This window comes from Colletes latitarsis, unplaced genomic scaffold (assembly GCF_051014445.1).
Source record: "Colletes latitarsis isolate SP2378_abdomen unplaced genomic scaffold, iyColLati1 scaffold0006, whole genome shotgun sequence".
Taxonomy (NCBI): Eukaryota; Metazoa; Arthropoda; class Insecta; order Hymenoptera; family Colletidae; genus Colletes; species Colletes latitarsis.
The window spans coordinates 13,261,653-13,271,862 of record NW_027488366.1 but is presented as its reverse complement, the minus strand read 5'-3'; positions in this window follow the sequence as shown (position 1 = coordinate 13,271,862).

Here is a 10,210-nt window from a genome sequence, read left to right as displayed (position 1 = left end):
TGGGTTAGGTCTAGGATTTGCCCTCATCACGCTCATACTTTCGCATATTTCTCATACTTCAAGGCTAGATCCTGGGCTATTTCTGAATTGGATCACGTAGTAAAGTGGTACCACACTGAAACATTCAATGAAACCTGGTCTGGATAAATATTTTAGAGGACAACGCATCTTAGGTCTGGGATAGGTCTAAGATTTGCCCTCATCAGGCTCACAGTTTCGCGTTTTTCATATACTTGTTGAACAGATCCTGGATTTTTTCTGGTTTGGATCACGAAGTAGTGTGGTACCACACTGAAACCGTCCATTAAACCTGGTTTCGCTCATTATTTTAGAGGATAACGCATGTTAGGTCTAGGTTAGGTCTGGGATTTGCTCTCATCAGGCTCATTCTTTCGCATATTTCTCATACTTGATGGCTAGATCCTGGGCTTTTTCTGGATTGCATCACGTAGTAATGTGGTACCACGCTGAAACAGTCAATTAAACCTGGTTTCGATCAATACTTTAGAGGATAACGCAAGTTAGGTCTGGGATAGGTCTTGGATTTGCCCTCATCAGGCTCTTACTATCGCATATTTCTCATACTTCATGGCTAGATCCTGGACTATTTCTGGATTGGATCACGTAGTAAAGTGGTACCACACTGAAACATTCAATGAAACCTGGTCTGGATAAATATTTTAGAGGATAACGCATCTTAGGTCTGGGTTAGGTCTAAGATTTGCCCTCATCAGGCTCACAGTTTCGCGTTTTTCACATACTTGTTGAACAGATCCTGGGTTTTTTCTGGTTTGGATCACGTAGTAATGTGGTACCACACTAAAACAGTCGATTAAACCTGGTTTCGATGAATATTTTAGAGGATAACGCAAGTTAGGTCTGGGATAGGTCCGGGATTTGCCCTCATCAGGCTCATACTTTCGCATTCTTCTTATACTTGTTGAACTGATCCTGGGTTTTTTCTGGTTTGGATCACGTAGTAATGTGGGTCCACACTGAAACAATCAATTAAACCTGGTCTTGATAAATATTTTAGAGGATAACGCAAGTTAGGTCTAGGTAAGGCCTGGGATTTTCACTCATCAGACTCATACATTCGCATTCCTCACATACTTGTTGAACGGATCCTGGGTTTTTTCTGGTTTGTACCACGTAGTAATGTGGTACCACACTGAAACAGTCCACTAAACCTGGTTTGGATTAATATTTTAGAGGATAACGCATGTTAGGTCTAGGTTAGCCCTGGGATTTTCACTCATCAGACACATACTTTCGCATTCTTCTTATACTTGTTGAACTGATCCTGGGTTTTTTCTCGTTTGGATCACGTAGTAATGTGGTACCACACTGAAACAGTCGATTAAACCTGGTTTCGATCAATATTTTAGAGGATAACGCAAGTTAAGTCTGGGATTGGTCTGGGATTTGACCTCATCAGACTCATACTTTCGCACACTTCACATACTCGTTGAACAGATCCTGGGTTATTTTCTGGTTTGGATCACATAGTAATGTGGTACCACACTGAAACAGTCGATTAAACCAGGTTTCGATCAATATTTTTGAGGATAACGCATGTTAGGTCTAGGTTAGTCCTGGGATTTTCACTCATCAGACTCATACTTTCGCATTCTTCACATACTTGTTGAACGGATCCTGGGTTTTTTCTGGTTTGGAACACGTAGTCATGTGGGTCCACACTGAAACAATCAATTAAACCTGGTCTTGATAAATATTTTAGAGGATAACGAATGTTAGGTCTGGGATAGGTCTGGGATTTGCCCTCATCAGACTCATACTTTCGCACACTTCACATACTCGTTGAACAGATCCTGGGTTATTTTCTGGTTTGGATCACGTAGCAATGTGGGTCCACACCGAAACAATCAATTAAACCTGGTCTTGATAAATATTTTAGAGGATAACGCATGTTAGGTCTGGGATAGGTCTGGGATTTGCCCTCATCAGGCTCATACTTTCGCGTTTTTCACATACTTGTTGAACAGATCCTGGGTTTTTTCTGGTTTGGGTCACGTAGTAATGTAGTACCACACTGAAACATTCAATTAAACCTGGTCTTGATAAATATTTTAGAGGATAACGCATGTTAGGTCTAGGTTAGGTCTGGGATTTGCTCTCATCAGGCTCATTCTTTCGCATATTTCTCATACTTGATGGCTATATCCTGGGCTTTTTCTGGACTGCATCACGTAGTAATGAAGTACAACACTGAAATAGTCAATTAAACCTGGTTTCCATCAATATCTTAGAGGATAACGCAAGCTAGGTCTGGGATAGGTCTGGGATTAGCCCTCATCAGACTCATACTTTCGCACAATTCACATACTCGTTGACAAGATCCTGGGTTTTTTTTCTGGTTTGGATCACGTAGTAATGTGGTTCCACACTGAAACAGTCGATTAATCCTGGTTTCGATCAATATTTTAGAGGATAACGCAAGTTAGGTCTGGGATAGGTCTGTGATTTGCCCTCATCAGGCTCATACTTTCGCGTTTTTCACATACTAGTTGAACAGATCCTGGGTTTTTTCTGGTTTGGATCCCGTAGTAGTGTGGTACCACACTGAAATAGTCCATTAACCCTGGTTTCGCTCAATATTGTAGACGACAACGCATGTTAGGTCTAGGTCAGGCCTGGGATTTTCACTCATCAGACTCATACTTTCGCATTCTTCACATACTTGTTGAACGGATCCTGGGTTTTTTCTGGTTTGGATCACGTAGTAATGTGGGTCCACACTGAAACAATCAATTAAACCTGGTCTTGATAAATATTTTAGAGGATAACGCATGTTAGGTCTGGGATAGGTCTGGGATTTGCCCTCATCAGGCTCATACTTTCGCACACTTGGCATACTCGTTGAACAGATCCTGCGTTATTTTCTGGTTTGGATCACATAGTAATGTGGTACCACACTGAAACATTCAATTAAACCTGGTCTTGATAAATATTTTAGAGGATGACGCATGTTAGGTCTGGGTTGGGTCTAGGATTTGCCCTCATCAGGCTCATACTTTCGCATATTTCTCATACTTCAAGGCTAGATCCTGGGCTATTTCTGAATTGGATCACGTAGTAAAGTGGTACCACACTGAAACATTCAATGAAACCTGGTCTGGATAAATATTTTAGAGGACAACGCATCTTAGGTCTGGGATAGGTCCAAGATTTGCCCTCATCAGGCTCACAGTTTCGCGTTTTTCATATACTTGTTGAACAGATCCTGGGTTTTTTCTGGTTTGGATCACGAAGTAGTGTGGTACCACACTGAAACCGTCCATTAAACCTGGTTTCGCTCAATATTTTAGAGGATAACACATGTTAGGTCTAGGTTAGGTCTGGGATTTGCTCTCATCAGGCTCATTCTTTCGCATATGTCTCATACTTGATGGCTAGATCCTGTGCTTTTTCCGGATTGCATCACGTAGTAACGTAGTACCACACTGAAACAGTCAACGAAACCTGGTTTCCATCAATATTTTAGAGGACAACGCAAGTTAGGTCTAGGTAAGGCCTGAGATTTTCACTGATCAGACTCATACATTCGCATTCTTCACATACTTGTTGAACGGATCCGGGGTTTTTTCTGGTTTGGATCACGTAGTAATGTGGTACCACACTGTAACATTCTATTAAACCTGGTCTTGATAAATATTTTAGCGGATAACGCATGTTAGGTCTGGGTTACGTCTAGGATTTGCCCTCATCAGGCTCATATTTTCGCATATTTCTCATACTTCATGGCTAGATCCTGGGCTGTTTCTGCATTGTTTCACGTAGTAATGTGGTACCACGCTGATACAGTCAATTAAACCTGGTTTCGATCAATACTTTAGAGGATAACGCAAGTTAGGTCTGGGATAGGTCTAGGATTTGCCCTCATCAGGCTCATTCTTTCGCATATTTCTCATACTTGATGGCTAGATCCTGAGCTTTTTCTGGATTGCATCACGTAGTAATGAAGTACAGCACTGAAACAGTCAATTAAACCTGGTTTTCATCAATATTTTAGAGGACAACGCAAGTTAGGTCTGGGATAGTTCTGGGATTTGCCCTCATCAGGCTCATACTGTCGCGTTTTTCACATACTTGTTGAACAGATCCTGGGTTTTTTCTGGTTTGGATCCCGTAGTAGTGTGGTACCACACTGAAACAGTCCATTAAACCTGGTTTCGCTCAATATTTTAGAGGATAACGCATGTTAGGTCTAGGTCAGGCCTGGTTTTTTCACTCATCAGAATCATACTTTCGCGTTCTTCACATACCTGTTGAACGGATCCTGGGTTTTTTCTGGTTTGGATCACGTAGTAATGTGGGTCCACACTGAAACAATCAATTAAACCTGGTTTCGATGAATATTTTAGAGGATAACGCAAGTTAGGTCTGGGATAGGTCCGGGATTTGCCTTCATCAGGCTCATACTTTCGCATTCTTCTTATACTTGTTGAACTGATCCTGGGTTTTTTCTGGTTTGGATCACGTAGTAATGTGGGTCCACACTGAAACAATCAATTAAACCTGGTCTTGATAAATATTTTAGAGGATAACGCAAGTTAGGTCTAGGTAAGGCCTGGGATTTTCACTCATCAGACTCATACATTCGCATTCTTCACATACTTGTTGAACGGATCCTGGGTTATTTTCTGGTTTGGATCACATGGTAATGTGGTTCCACACTGAAACAGTCGATTAAACCAGGTTCCCATCAATATTTTAGAGGACAACGCAAGTTAGGTCTAGGTAAGGCCTGAGATTTTCACTGATCAGACTCATACATTCGCATTCTTCACATACTTGTTGAACGGATCCTGGGTTTTTTCTGGTTTGGATCACGTAGTAATGTGGGTCCACACTGAAACAATCAATTAAACCTGGTCTTGATAAATATTTTAGAGGATAACGCATGTTAGGTCTGGGATAGGTCTGGGATTTGCCCTCATCAGACTCATACTTTCGCATTCTTCACATACTTGTTGAACGGATCCTGGGTTATTTTCTGGTTTGGATCACATAGTAATGTGGTACCACACTGAAACAGTCGATTAAACCTGGTTTCGATGAATATTTTAGAGGATAACGCAAGTTAGGTCTGGGATAGGTCCGGGATTTGCCCTCATCAGGCTCATACTTTCGCGTTTTTCACATACTTGTTGAACAGATCCTGGGTTTTTTCTGGTTTGGGTCACGTAGTAGTGTGATACCACACTGAAACATCCAATTAAACCTGGTTTCGATGAATATTTTAGAGGATAACGCAAGTTAGGTCTGGGATAGGTCCGGGATTTGCCCTCATCAGGCTCATACTTTCGCGTTTTTCACATACTTGTTGAACAGATCCTGGGTTTTTTCTGGTTTGGATCCCGTAGTAGTGTGGTACCACACTGAAACATTCCATTAAACCTGGTTTCGCTCAATATTTTAGTGGATAACGCATGTTAGGTCTAGGTCAGGCCTGGTTTTTTCACTCATCAGACTCATACTTTCGCATTCTTCACATACTTGTTGAACGGATCCTGGGTTTTTTCTGGTTTGGATCACGTAGTAATGTGGGTCCACACTGAAACAATCAATTAAACCTGGTCTTGATAAATATTTTAGTGGATAACGCATGTTAGGTCTGGGATAGGTCTGGGATTTGCCCTCATCAGACTCATACTTTCGCACACTTCACATACTCGGTGAACAGATCCTGGGTTTTTTCTGGTTTGGATCACGTAGTCATGTGGTACCACACTGAAACAGTCGATTAAACCTGGTTTCGATCAATATCTTAGAGGATAACGCAAGTTAAGTCTGGGATTGGTCCGGGATTTGACCTCATCAGACTCATACTTTCGCACACTTCACATACTCGTTGAACAGATCCTGGGTTATTTTCTGGTTTGGATCACATAGTAATGTGGTACCACACTGAAACAGTCGATTAAACCTGATTTTGATCAATATTTTAGAGGATAACGCATAGTTAGGTTTGGGATAGGTCTGGGATTTGACCTCATCAGACTCATACTTTCGCACACTTCACATACTCGTTGAACAGATCCTGGGTTATTTTCTGGTTTGGATCACATAGTAATGTGGTACCACACTGAAACAGTCGATTAAACCTGGTTTCGATCAATATTTTAGAGAATAATTCATGTTAGGTCTAGGTTAGGTCTGGGATTTGCTCTCATCAGGCTCGTTCCTTCGCATATTTCTCATACTTGATGGCTAGATCCTGGGCTTTTTCTGGATTGCATCACGTAGTAATGAAGTACAACACTGAAACAGTCAATTAAACCTGGTTTCCATCAATATCTTAGAGGACAACGCAAGTTAGGTCTGGGATTGGTCTGGGATTTGCCCTCATCAGGCTCATACTTTCGTGTTTTTCACATACTTGTTGAACAGATCCTGGCTTTTCTCTGGTTTGGATCACGTAGTAGTGTGGTACCACACTGAAACAGTCCATTAAACCTGGTTTGGATCAATATTTTAGAGGATAACGCATGTTAGGTCTAGGTTAGGTCTGGAATTTGCCCTCATCAGGGTCATACTTTCGCAGTTTTAACATACATGTTGACCTGACCGAGGGTTTTTTCTGCTTTGGATCACGTAGTAAAGTGGTACCACACTGAAACATTCAATTAAACCTGGTCTTGATAAATATTTTAGAGGATAACGCAAGTTAAGTCTGGGATTGGCCTGGGATTTGGGCTCATCAGACTCATACTTTCGCACACTTCACATACTCGTTGAACAGATCCTGGGTTACTTTCTGGTTTGGATCACATAGTAATGTGGTACCGCACTGAAACAGTCGATTAAACCAGGTTTCGATCAATATTTTTGAGGATAACGCATGTTAGGTCTAGGTTAGGCCTGGGATTTTCACTCATCAGACTCATACTTTCGCATTCTTCACATACTTGTAGAACGGATCCTGGGCTTTTCTGGTTTGGATCACGTAGTAATGTGGGACCACACTGAAACAGTCAATTAAACCTGGTCTTGAAAAATATTTTAGAGGATAACGCATGTTAGGTCTGGATCAGGTCTAGAATTTGCCCTCATCATGCTCATACTTTCGCATCTTTCTCATACATCATGGCTAGATCCTGGGCTATTTCTGGAATGTATCACGTAGTAATGTGGTACCACGCTGAAACAGTCGATGAAACCTGGTTCCGATCAATATTTTAGAGGATAACGCAAGTTAAGTCTGGGATTGGTCTGGGATTTGACCTCATCAGACTCATACTTTCGCACACTTCACATACTTGTTGAACAGATCCTGGGTTTTTTCTGGTTTGGATCCCGTAGTAGTGTGGTACCACACTGAAACAGTCCATTAAACCTGGTTTCGCTCAATATTTTAGAGGATAACGCATGTTAGGTCTAGGTCAGGCCTGGGATTTTCACTCATCAGACTCATACTTTCGCATTCTTCACATACTTGTTGAACGGATCCTGGGTTTTTTCTGGTTTGGATCAGCTAGTAATGTGGGTCCACACTGAAACAATCAATTAAACCTGGTCTTGATAAATATTTTATAGGAAAACGCATGTTAGGTCTGGGATAGGTATGGGATTTGTCCTCATCAGACTCATACTTTCGTGTTTTTCACATACTTGTTGAACAGATCCTGGCTTTTCTCTGGTTTGGATCACGTAGTAGTGTGGTACCACACTGAAACAGTCCATTAAACCTGGTTTGGATCAATATTTTAGAGGACATCGCATGTTAGGTCTAGGTCAGGCCTGGGATTTTCACTCATCAGACTCATACCTTCGCATTCTTCACATACTTGTTGAACTGATCCTGGGTTTTTTCTGGTTTGGATCACGTAGTAATGTGGTACCACACTGAAACAGACGATTATACCTGGTTTCGATCAATATCTTAGAGGATAACGAAAGTTAAGTCTGGGATTGGTCTGGGATTTGACCTCATCAGGCTCATACTTTCGCGTTTTTCACATACTTGTTGAACAGATCCTGGGTTTTTTCTGGTTTGGATCCCGTAGTAGTGTGGTACCACACTGAAACTGTCCATCAAACCTGGTTTCGCACAATATTTTAGAGGATAACGCATGTTAGGTCTAGGTTAGGTCTGGGATTTGCTCTCATTAGGCTCATTCTTTCGCATATTTCTCATACTTGATGGCTAGATCATGTGCGTTTTCTGGATTGCATCACGTAGTACTGTAGTACCACACTGAAACAGTGAATGAAACCTGGTTTCCATCAATATTTTAGAGGACAACGCAAGTTAGGTCTAGGTAAGGCCTGAGATTGTCACTGATCAGACTCATACTTTCGCCTTCTTCACATACTTGTTGAACGGATCCTGGGTTTTTTCTGGTTTGGAACACGTAGTAATGTGGTACCACACTGAAACATTCAATTAAACCTGGTCTTGATAAGTATTTTAGAGAATAACGCATGTTAGGTCTGGGTTAGGTCTAGGATTTGCCCTCATCAGGCTCATACTTTCGCATATTTCTCATACTTCATGGCTAGATCCTGGGCTATTTCTGGATTGGATCACGTAGTAAAGTGGTACCACACTGAAACATTCAATGAAACCTGGTCTGGATAAAAATTTTAGAGGATAACGCATGTTAGGTCAAGGTTAGGTCTAAGATTTGCCCTTATCAGGCTCACAGTTACGCGTTTTTCACATACTTGTCGAACAGATCCTGGGTTTTTTGTGGTTTGGATCACGTAGTAATGTGGGACCACACTGAAACAGTCAATTAAACCTGGTTTCGATCAATATTTTAGAGAATAATTCATATTAGGTCTAGGTTAGGTCTGGGTTAGACTCATACTTACGCACACTTCACATATTCGTTGACGAGATCCTGGGTTTTTTTCTAGTTTGGATCACGCAGTAATGTGGTACCACACTGAAACAGTCGATTAAACCTGGTTTCGATCAATATTTTTGAGGATAACGCATGTTAGGTCTAGATTAGGTCTGGGATTTGCTCTCATCAGGCTCACACTTTCGCGTTTTTCACATACTTGTTGAACAGATCCTGGGTTTTTTCTGGTTTGGATCCCGTAGTAATGTGGTACCACACTGAAACATTCAATTAAACCTGGTCTTGATAAACATTTTAGAGGATAACGCATGTTAGGTCTGGGATAGGTCTGGGTTAGACTCATACTTTCGCACACTTCTCATACTCGTTGACGAGATCCTGGGTTTTTTTCTAGTTTGGATCACGCAGTAATGTGATACCACACTGAAACAGTCGATTAAACCTGGTTTCGATCAATATTTTTGAGGATAACGCATGTTAGGTCTGGGATAGGTCTGGGATTAGCCCTCATCAGACTCATACTTTCGCTTTCTTCACATACTTGTTGAACGGATCCTGGGCTTTTTCTGGATTGCATCACGTAGTAATGTAGTACCACACTGAAACAGTCAATGAAACCTGGTTTCCATCAATATTTTAGAGGACAACGCGAGATAGGTCTAGGTAAGGCCTGAGATTTTCACTGATCAGACTCATAAATTCGCATTCTTCACATACTTGTTGAACGGATCCTGTGTTTTTGTCTGGTTTGGATCACGTAGTAATGTGGTACCACACTGAAACATTCAATTAAACCTGGTCTTGATAAATATTTTAGAGGATAACGCATGTTAGGTCTGGGTTACGTCTAGGATTTGCCCTCATCAGGCTCATACTATCGCATATTTCTCATACTTCATGGTTAGATCCTGGGCTGTTTATGCATTGTATCACGTAGTAATGTGGTACCACGCTGAAACAGTCAATTATACCTGGTTTCGATCAATATTTTAGAGGATAACGCAAGTTAGGTCTGGGATAGGTCTAGGATTTGCCCTCATCAGGCTCTTACTATCGCATATTTCTCATACTTCATGGCTAGATCCTGGGCTATTTCTGGATTGGATCACGTAGTAAAGTGGTACCACACTGAAACATTCAGTGAAACCTGTTCTGGATAAATATTTTAGAGGATAAAGCATCTTAGGTCTGGGTTAGGTCTAAGATTTGCCCTCATCAGGCTCACAGTTTCGCGTTTTTCACATACTTGTCGAACAGATCCTGGGTTTTTTCAGGTTTGGATCACGTAGTAATGTGGGGCCACACTGAAACAATCAATTAAACCTGGTCTTGATAAATATTTTAGAGGACAACGCATCTTAGGTCTGGGTTAGGTC